Raw genomic sequence first — 17,502 nt, 5'->3', positions numbered from 1 at the left:
AGCATTTTTTTTGAAACAGCAGAACCCCTATTTACTATGTGTCTTCAGCAGCAACTACAGCCTTAGAACTCTCTTCCTCTGACTAGACATTCCTATACATGATACCACCAACAATTAATTCATTGTTGCTGGTGCACCCACATTATACAGTTGCTATAGAGTCATGGTCACATTTAAGCCCTACCAAAACTCTGCAAGGTAGATCTCATCCTTCATATGAGAAAACTGAGGCTCATGTTGGTTAAGTGATTTTCCCAAGATTATACCTCCAGGAATTAACCACATGTCCCTCTGCTTCAAGACCTGGGCTTCTCACCACCATATTGCATGAGGCTCCCTAGAAGGCCAGGACAGTCTTTACTCATCCTGTTATCTCTTGGAATACCCAACTACACTAACAGATGGCTATTCCAATCACAATCACTGAACCAGTTATTAACTGGATGCTACATTCTTTCCATACGCAAAGTATACAGAGGAATCCCTCTCATCTGGAGTTAACTGGCACTAGTAGCTGGTTGGCTCATTGGAAAAACGTAGCTCAATCTGGGAATCATTAAAAGGTGATGTATACATACAGTAAGTATTTTATTTTAACCTGAAATGTATAAATGTATATTCATGAACCAGACTTCTAATGTGGAGCCAAAGGGTTTTTTTTTTTCCACTTTAAGTTCTCTGATTAGAGTTTCAGTGCTCTTTCTAACATAACCTATACCCATAATATATATTCTAGAATTTCTAATGTTTATTTTCTTAAAGTAGAGTAAAATTTGTACCATACTCACCATATTTTGCACCATAAATATGGTGAGGGCTTCAGGAATCTTCTAATCATGGCAGAAGGTGCAGAGGGAGCAGGCATGTCACATAACAAGAGAGGGAGCCATGTGACAAGCTCCCTCTGCACCTTCTGCCAAGATATTTGTACCTTCTAAATAAGCTAAGTACAAAATCCTATTAAAATACATAATTCAGGAATATATTAAAATTTTAAATATACAGATAAGTTGATAAAATGGCAAAATAAACACCAAATACCCACTGCCTAAATTAAACAACTGTTAACATTTTGTCATATTTACCTTATTTCTCATGCTATTTTTAGAGCTGCATCTACATCCATTCATCTATCATCCATCTATACGTTGTTTTTTTGCTAAATATTTGAAAATAAGTTGCAGATATCATGACACTTCACCCATAAATACGTCAGCAGTTACCTCCTGAGTATAAGAACATGCCTCTATATCATTTTCACACCCTGAAAAATAATGGTAACTTTAAAATAACATCTGATATTGAGCATTCAAATTTCCCCAACCGTCACAAGACTGTCTTTTAGAGGTCATTTTTTTTCTCAATCAAGATTCAGTCTTGGTTCATGCCTGCTCCCTCTGCACCTTCTGCCATGATTAGAAGATTCCTGAAGCCCTCACCAGAATCAGTTGCTGGCACCATGCTTCTTATATAGCCTGCAGAACTGTGAGCCAAATAAACCTTTTTTCTTTATAAATTACCCAGCCTCGGGTATTCCTTTATAGCAACACAATGGTCTAAGACACCCTGAATTCACTGTAAACTGGATTAAGGTTATAAGCTTCAGTAGATTCAGCTTGAATATTTAGGACGGAATTCTTCACTGGGAATGCTGTGTACTTCATATGGCATTACATCTTCTGCAGGTATTTCTGGCAAATAAATATAAGCATTTATCTTAAGTACGTACTTGGAAATGAAATTTCTGGGTCATAGCATATACAAATGTACAGTTTTTTCAAGTGGTCATATCAGTTTTCACCCTTCAAATTCATCCTACAAACAGAGTTCCAGTGGCTCCACATCTTCACCAACATTTGAAATTGTCAGTCTAATAAGTTTGTAATGGTATTGGATTATGATTTCAATTTGTCTTTCCCTGATGACCTCGAGCTTATTGTGTGCTTATGGTTTAATTAGATGTAAAGTGCTTAATTATTTTGCCCAGTTTTAAACTGGCATGTCTATCTTTTTAAATAAGTGATTTGTAAGATTAAACATGAGTCTGATTGTTGGTTATATATACTTAAAACATCTCCAACTAGGTGGTTTGCATTTTCACATGCCAAATAGTGCCCTTTAATGAACATAATTCCTAATTTTAATATACCCAAATTTATAAATGAATTACATTTTGTTTAGTGGTTTCATATCCTGTTTCAGAAATCTTTGCCCACCCCAGTTATCATGAAGATATGTTATCTTATAAAACTATTTTTTTCTTACACATTGAGATTCAAAATCCATCTAGAATTAGTTTTTTTGAATATGATGTAGACAGGAGTCAATATTATTTTTTCCATGTAACCAAAACATTTTATTAAGGAGAGTACCCACTTTCCAGGGCTTTCCTATATTCCCTTTGTCATAAATCATGTGTTCATATATGTGCGAGTCTCTATCTGTACTTTATTTTGCTCCATTGGTTTGTCTATTTTTATGTCAAGAATGTCATGCTGTTTTAATTACTGTAGCTATAAAACTCTTAACATCCAGCAGTATATGAGGTCTAAACTTGTTCTTCCTCCTCAAGATTGCCTTGGTTGTTGGGGGAGGAGTTTGCATTTCCGTATAAATTTTCTAAAGCAACTTGATAATTTCCAATAAAAGCTACTGGATTTTTATTAAGATTGCATTGAAACTAGCTCATTTTGAGGAGAAGCCGTAGTATGTCTCTGTATTTATTTAGGTCTTGTTTAATTTCTCTTTATAATGTTTTGTAGTTTTGCTTAATTCACTATTGATTTTAATATGTCGGATTACTTGAGATTTTCTAGATACACAATCATTACATATATGAATAACAATAATTGCTTCTTTTTGTATTTTTATGCATTTTATTCCTTTTTCTTGCCTTTATTGCACATGCTGGGCCCTCCAATACAATGCTGAATAGTGAATAGATCAGTAGTATTTCTTCTTCAACCCCAATCTTGGGAAGAAACTGTTCAATATTTTACCATTGAATATAGAGTTTTCAGTAGATTTCTTTTATAGGTATTTATCAAATTAAGGAAGTTCCCTCTATTTTAGTTTGCTGTGAATCTTCTTAAGTTCCGAACTGGTATTAAATGTTATCAAATATTTTTCTACATCTGTCAGTACGATTATGTGATTTCCCTTCTCTTTTCTATTAACGTACTGAACTTTATTAGTAATTTTCTAATGCCAAATCAACCATGTTTTTTGAGAGAGAAAAAGCAACCTGGTCTTGTTGTATACTTTTTTCTATATCATTTATTTATATATTTGGTTTAAAATACTATCATGGAACTTTAGATTAAGATGGCAGATAGGAGGTAGGACTAGCTTGCAGCTCCCGCTTGGAGAGGCACAGCAGTGTGTGGAGACTCACATCACGAACTTTTGCGCCAAGAACTACTGCAGGAACATACCAAGAATGCTGAGAGAATCCACAGACCTTTTGAAGGAACTGGATCACCACAGCAGGCTCCCTGAGACACCAAAAAACTGTGAGTCGGCTTGCTTTCTCAACAGGGAGGCTCATGATCTGGGGCAAGTTCTCAGCCCTGGTCACCAGCTGTCTGGAAGTAAACTTGGTGCAATTGGTGGGGTGGGGGTGGCGGGGACACAGCGAGAGTGAGACTGGCTTTTAGGACTGTGGGCTGCATGTCCCTGGGGACCTGTATGACTCAGCAGAGGGAGCCATAATCCCCCTGGGAATACAATACCATTAGACTGGGAACCACCCCCCCACCCCCCACAGCAGCACAGCAAGCCCTACCCAAGGAGAGATTGAGCCCAGACATGCCTATCTCCACCCTGACCTGGCGGTCTTTCTCTACCCACCCTGGTAGCCCAAGACAAAGGTCATAATCTCTTGACGGCTCTATGGCCCTGCCCACCACCTGAGAAACCTGAATACCTAACTAGGTGTCCCTAGGGCAAGTTTGCATCCTCCCTATAGGATCACAGCTGATGTTCTCTTGAAAGCACCACCTCCTGGGTGGAGGCCAAGCAACACAAAACCAGTGCGTTAAACAAAAACACAGCCAATGACCCTCAAAGAGTCCACTTTACTCCCCTACTACCTCCACTGGAGCAGATGCTGGTACCCGTGGCTGAAGACCTGAAGATGGATCACATCACAGGACTCTTTGCCGACACTCCCCAGTACCAGCCCGGAGTCTGGTAGCTCCGCTGGGTGGCTAGACCCAGACGTGGAAAGCAATCACTACAGTTTGGATGTCAGGAAGCCCCATTCCTAGGGGAAAGCAGAGAACACCACATCAAGGGATTACCCTGTGGGATAAAAGAATTTGAACAGCAGCCCTTGAATTCCAGATCTTCTCTCTAACATAGTCTACCCAAATGAGAAGGAACCAGAAAAATAATTCTGGCAATATGACAAAACGAAGTTCTTGAACACCCTCAAAAGATTACACCATCTCACCAGCAATGTATCCAAGCCATGCAAATACATGGAAATTAAATAACCTGCTCCTGAATAATTATTGGGTCAAAAATGAAATCAAGATGGAAATTTAAAAATTCTTGGAACTGAATGACAATAGTGACACAACCTATCAAAACCTCTGGAATACAGCAAAGGCGATGTGAAGAGGAAAAGTTCGTAGCCCTAAACACCTATATCAAAAAGCCTGAAAGAGCACAAACAGGCAATGTAAGGTCACACCTCAAGGAACTAAAGACACAAAAACCAACCAAACCCAAACCCAGCAGAAGAAAGGAAATAACCAAGATCAGAGTAGAACTAAATGAAATTGAAACCAAAAAAAAAAAAGATAAATGAAACAAAAAGCTAGCTCTTTGAAAAGGTAAATAAAATTGATATGTCATTAGCAAGATTAACCAAGAAGAGAGAAAATCCAAATAAGCTCAATAATAAATGAAATGGGAGATATTACAACTGACACCACAGAAATATAAAAGATCATTCAAGGCTACTATGAACACCTTTATGCACATAAACCAGAAAACCTAGATGAGGTGGATAAATTTCTGGAAACATACAACCCTCTAGCATAAATCAGGAAGAATTAGATATCCTGAACAGACAAAAACAAGCAGTGAGAGTGAAATGGTAATGTAAAAATTACCAACAAAAAAATGTCCAGGTCCAGACAGACTCACAGCAGAATTCTACCAGACATTTAAGAGGAATTGGTACCAATCCTATTGACACTATTTCACAAGATAGAGAAAGAGGGAACCCTCCCTAAATCATTCTATGAGGCCAGTATCACCCAAATACCAAAACCAGTAAAGGACATAACCAACAAAGAAAACTACAGACCAATATCCCTGAGGAAAATAAATGCTAAAATCATTTAACAAAATACTAGTTAACTGAATCCAACAACATATCAAAAAGATAATCCACCATGATCAAGTGGGTTTTATACCAAAGATGCAGGGATGGTTTAACATATGCAAATCAATAAATGTGATATAACACATAAACAGAATTAAAAACAAAAATCACATGATCATCTCAATAGATGCAGAAAAAGCATTTGACAAAATCCAGCATCCCTTTATGATTAAAACTCTCAGCAAAATCACCACGCAAGGGACATATCTCAATGTAATAAAAGCCATCTATGGCAAACCCACAGCCAACATAATACTGAATGAGGAAAAGTTGAAACCCTTCCCTCTGAGAGCTAGAACAAGACAGGGATGCACACTCTCACCACTCCTCTTCAACATAGTACTTGAAGTCCTAGCCAGAGCAATCAGACAAGACAAAGAAATAAAAGAGATCCAAATTGGTAAAGAGGAAGTCAGACTGTCACTGTTTGCTGATGATATAATTGTTTACCTAGAAAACCCTAAAGCTCCTCCAGAAAGCTCCTAGAACTGATGAAAGAGTTCAGCATAGTTTCTGGGTACAAAATTAATGTACACAAATCAGTAGCTCTTCTATACACCACCAGTGACCAAGCTGAGAATCATATGAAGAACACAACCCCTTTTACAATAGCTGCAAAAATAAAAAGATATATACTTAGGAATATACCTAAACAAGGAGGTGAAAGACCTCTACAAGAAAAACTATAAAACACTGCTGAGAGAAATCATAGATGACACAAACTAATGAAAAAACATCCCATGCTCATGGATGGGTAGAATCAATATTGTGAAAATGACCATACTGCCAAAAGCAATCCACAAATTCAATGCTATTCCCATCAAAATTCCACCATCGTTCTTCACACAATTAGAAAAACAATTCTAAAATTCATATGGAACCAACAAAGAGCCCACCTAGCCAAAGCAAGACTAAACAAAAAGAACAAATCTGGAGGCATTACATTACCTGATTTTAAACTATGCTATAAGGCCATAGTCACCAAAACAGCATGGTACTGGTAAAAAAAAAAAAAAGGCACATAGACCAATGGAACAGAATACAGAACCCAGAAATAAACCCAAATACAGCCAAATGATCTTCAACAAAGCAAACAAAAACATAAAGTGGGGAAAGGACACCCTGTTCAACAAATGGTGCTAGGATAATTGGCTAGCCACATGTAGGAGAATGAAATTGGATCCTCATCTCTCACCTTCTAAAAACAATCAGCTAAAGATGGATTAAGGAATTAAATCTAAGACATGAAAGTATTAAAATTCTAGAAGATAACATTGGAAAAACCCTTCTAGACTTTGGCTTAGGCAAGGATTTCATGACCAAGAGCCCAAAAGCGAATGCAATATAAGCAAAGATAAATAGCTGGGACTTAATTAGCTAAAGAGCTTTTGCACAGCAAAAGGAACAGTCAGCAGAATAAATAGACAACTCACAGAGTCTGAGAAATTCTCCACAATTTATACATCTGACAAAGGACTAATATCCAGATCCACAGTGAACTCAAACAAATCAGCAAGAGAAAAACAAAGAATCTCATCCAAAAGTGGGCTAAGGCCATGAATAGATGATTCTCAAAAGAAAATATACAAATGACCAACAAACATATGAAAAAATGCTCAACATCGCTAATGATAAGGGAAATACAAATCAAAACCACAATGTGATACCACCTTAGTCCTGCAAGAATAGACATAATCAAAAAATCAAAAAATATTAGATGTTGGCATGGATGCGGTAAACAGGGAACACTTCTACACTGCTGGTGGGAATGTAAACTAGTACAGCCAATATGATAACAGTGTGGAAATTCCTTAAAGAACTAAAAGTAGAACTACCATTTGATCCAGCAATCCCACTACTGGGTATCTACCCTGAGGAAAAGAAGTCATTATATGAAAAAGATACTTGCACATGTATGTTTATAACAGCACAATTCACAATTGCAAAAACGTGGAACCAACCCAAATGCTCATCAACCAACAAGTGGATAAAGAAACTGTGATATATATACATATATATGTGTATATATATATATACACATATATATGTGTGTATATATATACATATATATGTGTATATATATACATATATATGTGTATATATATACATATATATGTATATATATACATATATATGTATATATATACACATATATATGTATATATATACACATATATATGTATATATATATAATGGAATACTAATCAGCTGTAAAAAGGAATGAATTAATGGCATTCGCAACCACCTGGATGAGATCAGAGACTATTATTCTAAGTGAAGTAACTCAGGAATGGAAAACCAAATATCGTATGTTCCCACTCATAAGTGATAGCTAAGCTATGAGGATGCAAAGACATGACAATGACACAGTGGACTTTGGGGACCCAGGGGGAAGGGTGAGAAGTGGGTGAGGGATAAAAGACTCCAAATAGGATGCAGTGTATACTGCTCAGGTGATGGGTGCACCAAAATCTCACAAGTCACCACTAAACAACTTACTCATGTAACCAAACACCACCCCTTCCCCAATAACCTATGGAAATAAATATTTTTAAGGAAATATCTTCACTGGACTATTGCATGAGTGAGTAAAATTCTCTTTTTTAAGGCATTGAGATTTGGAGGTTTGTTTGTTACAATACCTAGCATTATTTTAACTAGAACATATATGTAAATGATGTGGACTGGGTGAATTTCTACAGTAGTGCTGTCATTGTGTTTGTTGGTAGCATAGATAAAAATTTCTTGGATTTAAAAACATTAGTTATTATGTATTTCATTATAAGACTGCCACAAGCACAAGAAATTGTGTTTCTGGTAAGGATCCTATGAAAGGTAAAAACATTTAACAATGCAATTTAAGAAATTCTTACTTGTTACTTTTAATAAAGAGATAATTGTGTTTGTAAATTAAGTTTGACATTGTGTATGGCTGCAATTTTTAAAGATCACCTTAATATTCTTCATGGCTCTATGATAGAGAACACTAAATATTTTCAATGGAAGTAAAATATTAAGTTGATTCTCAAGCTTTGGAATGACTATAAATCATGTGAGAACTTTACAAAAATGCAAATTTGAGATTGATTTCCTCAGAAATTTGACTTATAATTTGGGGGAGGATCCCAGAAATATGCATTTATATATAATCCCACAGGTTCTTTTCATTCAGTGTTTTACAGATTAGGCTTTGAAAAGTCCTGACATAAGAGTTTGTGAGTTCCACATAAATGCAAAAATCCTGAACAAAAGACTAGCTAACTAGATCCAATAGCACATCAAAAAGATGATACAACACAATCAAATGGGTTTTATTCCAGGGATGCAAGGTTGGTTCAACATATGCAAATCAATACATGCAATTCACCACATAAACAGAATTAAAACAAAAACCATATAATCTTATGAATAGGTGCAGAAAAAATATTTGATAAAATCTAGCATCACTTAATGATAAAAGGCCTTACCAAACTAGGTGTAGTAGGAACATACCTAAAAATAATAAAAACCACAGATGAGAAATTCACGGCCAACATCATACTCAACAGGGAAAAGTTGAAAGCATTCCTCATAAGAACTGGAACAAGATAAGGATGCTCACTATTACCACTTCTACTCAACAGAGTATGAGAAGTCCTAGCTAGAGCAGTCAGTCAAGAGAAAGAAATAAAAGGCATCCAAATTTAAAAAGAGGAAGTCAAATTATCTGTATTCACAGTTGGTATGATCTTATATCTAGAAAACCCTAATCCAAAAGACTTCTAGATTTGATAAATGACTTCAGAAAAGTTTCAGAATACTAAATCAATGTACAAAAATTAGTAGCATTTCTATATACCAACAACAATCAAGCTGAAAAGCAAGTTAAGAACTCAATCCCATTTACAATAGCTGCAAAAAAATAAAATACCTAGGAACACACTTAACCAAGGAGGTGAATGATCTCTTCAAGGAGAACTACAAAACACTGATGAAATAATACATAGATGACACAAATGGAAAAACATCCCATGCTCATGGATCAGAAGAATCAATATTGTTAACATGACTATACGTCCCAAAGCAATCTACACATTCAACAGTTCCCATTAAGTTATCAATGTCATTCTTTACAGAGTTAGAAAAAAAACTATCCTAAAATTCATATGGAACTGAAAAAGAGCCCAAATAGCCAAAGCAATCCCAAGCAAAAAGAATAAAGCTGGAGCTATCACATTATTTCACTTCAAATTATACTATAAAGCTATGGTAATCAAAACAGCATGGTACTAGCATAAAAATAGACACATAGATCAATGGAACAGAATAGAGAACCCAGAAATAAAGCCACATATCTACAACCAACCAATCTTTGAAAAAGTTGACAAAAATATAAAATCAGAAAAAACACCTTATTCAATAAATGGTGCTGGGAAAATTGAAGAACCATATGCTAAAGAATGAAACTGGGCCCCTATCTGTCACCATATGCCAAAAATAAGTCAAGATGGATTAAAGAATTAAACATAAGGCCTGAAACTATAAAAACCCTAGAAGAAAACCCAGGAAAAATTCTTCTGGACACTGGTCCAGGCAAAGAATTTATTACTAAGTCCTCAAAAGGAATGCAACACGATCAAAATGAGACAAATGGGACTTAATTAAACTAAAAAGCTTTTGCAAAGCAAAAGAAATAATCAACAGAGTAAACAGACAACCTACAGAATGAGAGAAAATATGTGCAGTTTTGCAAGGGATAATATCCAGAATCCATGAGGAACTCAAACAACAAGAAAAACAACAACAACAACAAATAACCCCATTAGAAAGTGGGCGAAGAACATGAACAGAGACTTTTCAAAAGAAGACATACAAGTGGCCAGCAAACAAATGAAAAATGCTCAACATCACTAATCATCAGAGAAATGCAAATCAAAATTACAATGAGAAACCATCTCACACCAGTCAGGATGGCTATTAGTAAAAAGTCCAAAGGCAACAGATATTGGCAAGGAGAAAAAGGAAGCTTATGCATTGGTGGTGGAAGTGTAAATTAGTATGACATCTATAAAAAACAATATGGAAATTTGTCTAAGAACTAAAAATAGAACTACTCTTCAATCCATCAATCCTGCTACTGGGTATCTACCCAAAGGAAAAGAAATCATTTTATCAGAAAAGACACCTGCACTCATACATTTATGACAGCACTAGTCACAATGGCAAAATCCTGGAATCAACCTAAGTGTTTATCAATGGATGATTGGATAAAAAACTGTGAGACATACACATATGTGTGTGTGTGTGATATATATACATATATATATAAAATATATCTTATATCATATATATATCATATATCATATCACACACACACACACACACACACACACACACCATGGAATACTACTCAGCCATAAAAATGAATGAAATTGGCCAGGTGGTGGCTCACGCCTGTAATCCCAGCACTTTGGGAGGCTGAGATGGGTGGATCATGAGGTCAAGAGATCGAGACCATCCTGGCCAACATGGTGAAACCCCATCTCTACTGAAAGTACAAAAATTAGCTGGGCATGGTGGCGGGCGCCTGTAGTCCCAGCTACTCAGGAGGCTGAGGCAGGAGAATCACTTGAACCCTAGAGGCAGAGGTTGCAGTGAGCCGAGATTGCACCACTGCACTCCAGCCTGGTGACAGAGAGAGACTCCATCTCAATAAATAAATAAATAAATAAATAAAATCATGTCTTTCACAGCAACATGGATGAAACTGGAGGCCATTATCCTTAGTGACATGACTCAGAAACAGAAAGTCAAAAATTGCATGCTCTCATTTACAAATGCAAGCTAAATAATGAGTAAACACAGACATACAGAGTGAAACAATACACACTGAAGACTGCAAAAGATGGGAAAGTGGAAGGGGGATGAGGGATGAAATACTACCTATTGGGTACAATGTACACTATTTGGGTTACACTAAAAGCCCAGACTTCACCACTAGGCAATATATCCATGTAACACAACTGCACTTGTATCCCAGAATCCATAAAAGTATTTTTTTTTTTTTTTTAGCAAAAAGAGTTTGTGAGTTCTGGCAGGCAAAGCTCCCATGAGAATAAGAATTTTCTTCAGGATATGAATCTTGCCAGGACTGTTAAGATGCTAATAATGTTCATTTCTATCACAGGCAATTGATTTGAAACCCATACTTTTTACTGGAGTGTGCATTTGTATTGTTTAGATTGGGTTTAATTATAAGAAAGAGAAAACCCAACCTAGTAGTTTGAACATGCAGGGTTTATTTCCTCATGCAAACATTCCAGGGCAACCATACAAGTCTAGTGTTATAATTTCATGAATCTATCAGGAACCTAGGCTTTTTCCACTCACTCTGAGATTCTTACAGTATGGCTCTCATCTTCCTTATTCTAGATGACTGCTGTAGCACCGGTCTTTTTGTCCAAATTCCATTCAAAATGAAAAAAGAAAAAGGAAGGAGAAGGTCATATTCTTTCATTTTGAGGAATACTTGTGAGATGTTGCACACATCTCTTCTGCTTAAGTCCCATTGGTCATGCTTAGTTAGAAGAGAGATTGGAAGCTTTAATGTTACTCTGGGTAAACTGACTCAAATATAAGAGGTATGTTATTTAGAGACACGGAAAGAATAGATATTGGGTGACAATGAGCAGTGTCTACACAATTTTCTTGTTGGAATAGAGATTCCTCTTGGATTCTACAATAACAACCATATCTGACCTTACTCTAGTGTTTTAACATTTATATTTCATTACGTTATTAGATCCCTACAATAACTCTGGGAAGTATAGGAGGTATTGTGATATCCATAGGGGAATGAGCAAATTCAGTCTCAGCATGTTCAAGTAGCAAGTAAGTGATAAATTCAGGATTCAAGTGGAGTCTTCTGGCGCTTGCTTTATTATCCAACAGCTCCTTGTAGGCAGTAGGTATCAAAAGCAAGTCCCAGATATGCACAAAGGAGACTAAGACTCAGAGTCCTCGCATGATCTGGGCACAGAAGAAGTCCTCAGTAATAGTTAGATCCAAGGCCACTTTGTCATTGGATGAGACAAAGAAGGAAAGGCATTTCCAGCACAAGAAGACAGGTTTTTGAGGAGTCAGTGTATACTGACTCTGAGAAACCATGCTAGAAGCTCTCTCTAGTGTTCTTCCTTAAAGAAAGTGGGGGATTAGGCACATGAACAATCATATCAATAGAGGACTTCCACTTCCACTGCAGGCTGTAACAGGTGTCAACATCCCCAGTGGACTGGTGTTACAGGAGGCCAAGCAGGGAGCCGGGACTTTCCTTTCTATCAGCCAGTAACAAATTCTCTTTCCTCCTGTTGTGTCAATGGAGGCCACGTAGGGAGGCTGGTCCTTTACTCTCATCAGGAGGTAAAAAAGATCCCATCCTGTCCTCATGGGATTGATATCAGAGGAGACCTAGTGGAGAGTCATGGCTTTAATCACTGCTCAGGAGTAATGAGCCACCTTCACTCTCCAGACAGTGTCAGTAGTGACAATGTGAGAAGCAGTAAGGAAGCCCCCTTCCCCTCTCAGAGGCCCAGTGGAATCCTCACTCAGTAAGAACAAGGAGGCTCTCTCCCTCTGAGTGTCAACATAGACTAAGTAGAGAACCCAAACATTCACTCAGATCTGGCAGTAATAAAGCATCATCTCTCTATGCTTGCACAATAGTTAAAATTCAAGAGTTAAATAAGATCTACAGTCTCATAACATAGTACCCAAAATGTCCAGGTTTTAATAAAAGTCACTCATTACACCAAGAATTAGGAAGATCTTAACTTGAATGAGAAAATACAATCACAGATGCCAATATGAGATGACACAGAAGCTAGAACTATCTGACAAGAATTTTAAAACAGACATTATAAAATAAATGCTTCAAGGGGCAATTATGAGCAAATTTTTAAAATACAAAATCTCAGCAAAGAAATAGAAAGTCCCAGAAAGAAAATGAAAGATATAAGGAAAAACTAAAAAACTAAAAAAAAAAAAAGAAAAAAATTTAGAACTAAAAATGTGATAACTAAAATTATTAATAAAATTAGCTAAGTAAATAACTAAAATTATTAATAAAAACTCAATGGATGAGCCAAACAAGAGAATGGAGAGAACAAAAGAAAGAATCAGTGAGAACTTGAAAACAGAACAATCAAAATTACCCAGCATGGATGACAGAGATAGCAATAGACTGAAAAAAATTAACAAAGCTTAGAAATATGTGGGAATATGACAAGAGATTTAAAATTCATGTCATTTGAGTTCTATAAGGAGAGGAAAAAGAGGGTCAGGCTGAAATAGCATTTGAGAAACAATGGCTGAAAAATTTTTCCAAACTTGGCAAAATATACATATATCTACAGATTCAAGAAGCTTAGAAAACTTTAAATTGGGAAAACCCAAAGAAATCCACACAAAGATATGTTATAGTCAAGCCTCTGAAAAACAAGAGAGTAAGAAAAAAATCTTATAAGCAGACAGAGAGAAACAATGCATTACCTATAAAGAAAAAAATATATAATGACAGTATATTTCCAGGTCATAAAGAAGTGGTACAATATTTTTTAAGTGCTAAAAAAAAAAAAACTCGTGAACTCAACATTCTATACACTAAGAAAATATCCTTCAGGAACCAAGACATTCTCAAATGAAGAAAAAGTAAGAGAATTTATTGTCAACGGAACTACACCAAAAGAATGGCGAAGGGAAGCTCTTTAAACAGAAAGAGAATTACAAAACAATGAATCTAAGAATATCAGTGAGAAATAAAGAACACAGAAAGGGGAAAAATATGGGCAAATATTATATATTTTCTCTTGAGTTTTCTAAATTGTGCCTGTCAGTTGAAGCAAAAATTATGTCTGAAGTGGTTTTCATGTGAAGGAAATATTTAAGACAAGTATATTATAAATAATGGGAGGGCTAAGGGACATAAAGGAGATAAAATTTCTCCACTTTCCTCAAACTGATAAAATGTTAGCACAAGTAAATTGTGATTATATATATAACATACTATATAATATGTTTTATATGTGATCGTATGTTACATATGACATATGATCACATATGGTATTATATATACATAATCACATATATATGTTATATATATATCATATTACATATATGTAATATAGTACCTAGAGTAGCCACTAAAAATATGTACAAATATACATACTCAAAAATGTTATAAATATGTTAAAGTAACCCACAGGGAAATGAAAACATAGTGACAGAAAACAAAGAGAACAAAGAAAACAACAAAAAATAAAACAGCAGACTTAAGCTTTAACATAATAATTACATTAAGGGTAAATAGTCTAAATATACAAATTTTTAAAAACAGAGGCTTGCAAAATGGATTAACAAAACATGACCCAATTATATGCTGCCTAATAAAAAACTTACTTCAAATATAGTGACACAGGTAGGCTGAACATAAAAGGAGAGGGAAGGATATGCTATAAAAATATTAATAAAAAAACAGGAATGGCTAAGATACTATCAGATAAAGTAGACTTTGGAGCAAAGGAAATTACCAGGGACATAGAGTGACATTGCATAATGTTAAAAACATTAAGCCACCAAGCAGACATAGCTATCCTAAACCCATATACAGCCAACTAGTTTTTAACAAAGATGCAGTTCAATAAAGGAAGGATAGTCTCTTTAACAAATGGTGCTGGAGCAATTGGATATCCACGGACAAAAAAACCATGTAACCTGAAACCTAACACCTTATAAAAATTAATTCAAAATGGATCATAGATTTGAAACATAAAATTATAAAACTTTTAAAAGAAAACATAGGAGAAAATGTTTAGGGCTTGGGGCTTTGTGAAGAGCTCTTAGCTACAACACCAAGAGCATGATCCATAAAATAAAAAATTGATAATTTGGACTTCATCAAAATTAATAACTGTTGCTCTGTGAAAGATCCTATGGAGGATGCTGAATAACTCAGCCAAGGCTCACAAGCATGGATCATGATGCTCAGGGCACCAACCAGGAATGCATGCTGTAGCAAACCAGAAAACAATTCAGGTAAAGGATGATGAATGCTGAAGAGGACCCAGATCAAGCCAAGATTAAATGTCTTTTTAGCTACTACCATAACCAGAAATTCATTGATTCCTTATTACATATTCGTATTAAGAAATAAAACTAGGAAATGGATTTCTGTCATCATACCATCAAGCATCATTTTCATTTCAAGGAGCCAAAGTAGGTTTAAGGTTTCAAGGTAGAAAAGAAGAAAGGAGGCAAGAAATTCCACTTGGCTTCTGAAGCAGAAGCAGACATGCACGATCATTCCTGCCCCTTAAGCATTCGCCTGGAATGCAGGGTCCTGGGAGGAACTGAATGCACAGATGATGTCTTAAATGAATCATTTAAATGAAAACCCTTCAGAAGTTGACTTTGTTAAGACCAGTTCAGAAGGTTGTGGAGAGAAAGCCTATAATTAGCTTTTCTATAGTAACTGACTCTATTTTCTGTAAATATCAGTTGCCATATTTATACATTTGTAATTAAGTTACATTTTAATCCTAAACTTACTCCCTGTTACATTTTAATCCTAAATGTACTCCCTGTACAGGAACTATTTAACTAGACCACTTCACACAAAACAAGTGTCCAACAGAAAGTATAAATGGATTTGAAGGAGGGGTAGCAGTGGGGAGGAGAGGAGAGTATAGAAAGTATAAAGCAGGGAATAGAAGATTGTGGCAGGGACTATTATAACTCCAGTTAAACCCTTCCTTCCAACCAAAACATCAATTATTTAGCACCTATTATGTGGCAGTCACTAAAGATGTAAAGATGATATTATATAAGTTATTTCTTATCAAAAGAAAGTGAGATCTTTTCCATCAACTATTACCTATTTTTTAAAAAGAAAAATGTTAGAGCTTTATGGTCAAGAATAATAATCAGTTACCTAACACTTGCTGTATGCCTGACAAAGTTTCAGCCCTTTCATTTGATCATCCAGCAGTGCATGCAATGTAAAAATTATTCTCCCCATTTTACAGACAACAAAATGGCAAATCAGGAAGGAAAAGTAGCCTGCCCAGACTTTGAAACCTAGGACTGTCTGAATGCAAAGCTCATACGAAGAGATCTTGTCTTGAACTTTTCTGTATACCCCATAACCTGTAGCATATAGAACCATAAAGGCCTCCGTATTAGTCAGGGTTCCCTAGAGGGACAGAACTAATAGGATATATATGGCAGTTTATTAAGTATTAACTTACACAATCACAAGGTCCTACAACAGGCTGTCTGTAAGCCTGAGGAGCAAGGAGAGCTAGTCTGAGTCTCAAAACTGAAGAACTTGGAGTCCAATGTTTAAGGGCAGGAAGCATCCAGAACAGGAGAAAGAGGCAGTATGGGAGGTTAGGCCAGTCTCACCTTTTCACATTTTTCTGCCTGCTTTATATTTCCTGGCAGCTGATTAGATGGGGCCCACCTGATTAAGGGTAGGTCTGCCTTTCCCAGCCCACTGACTCAAATGTTAATCTCTTTTGGCAACACCCTCACAAACACATCCAGGATCAATACTTTGTATCCTTCAATCCAGTCAAATTGACACTCAGTATTAACCATCACAAGTCCATCCCTTGTCAACTGAAACCCATGCACATCTCCTGAGATCATGTATAGTCTTCAAATAAAGAAAATAATAAGGTCATAATTATGCCTAACATAATACAGCTATCCTTCCTACAGCCGGAAACACACCAATCCCCAACCCAAATACAATCACATAAAGTTAACAATACTTAAATGCTGATGTGAAGTCAATAAATCTTATGTCCCAAGATAAAGGAGAAAGGAAATAAAACAAAGATATTTTCTCAGTACAAGTGTATATATACATCCACAAAAATGTTTTTAACAAAAGGAGAAAATACTCATGACAATTAAAGTCCTCATTTCTGCAGCTGATCACGTGGTCATAACTGGTATTGATGACTACCTTCTTCTACTACCCATTCTGTATTCCCTTTGCCTTCAGTAATTACCTCAGCAGATTGTGGCTTCCTTCCTGGTGGAGTGACCCAAACCTTCATTCCTGAAGA

The sequence above is a fragment of the Gorilla gorilla genome, chromosome 10 (genome assembly GCF_029281585.2).
Source record: "Gorilla gorilla gorilla isolate KB3781 chromosome 10, NHGRI_mGorGor1-v2.1_pri, whole genome shotgun sequence".
NCBI classification, from domain to species: Eukaryota; Metazoa; Chordata; class Mammalia; order Primates; family Hominidae; genus Gorilla; species Gorilla gorilla.
This window is presented reverse-complemented; position numbering follows the sequence as displayed.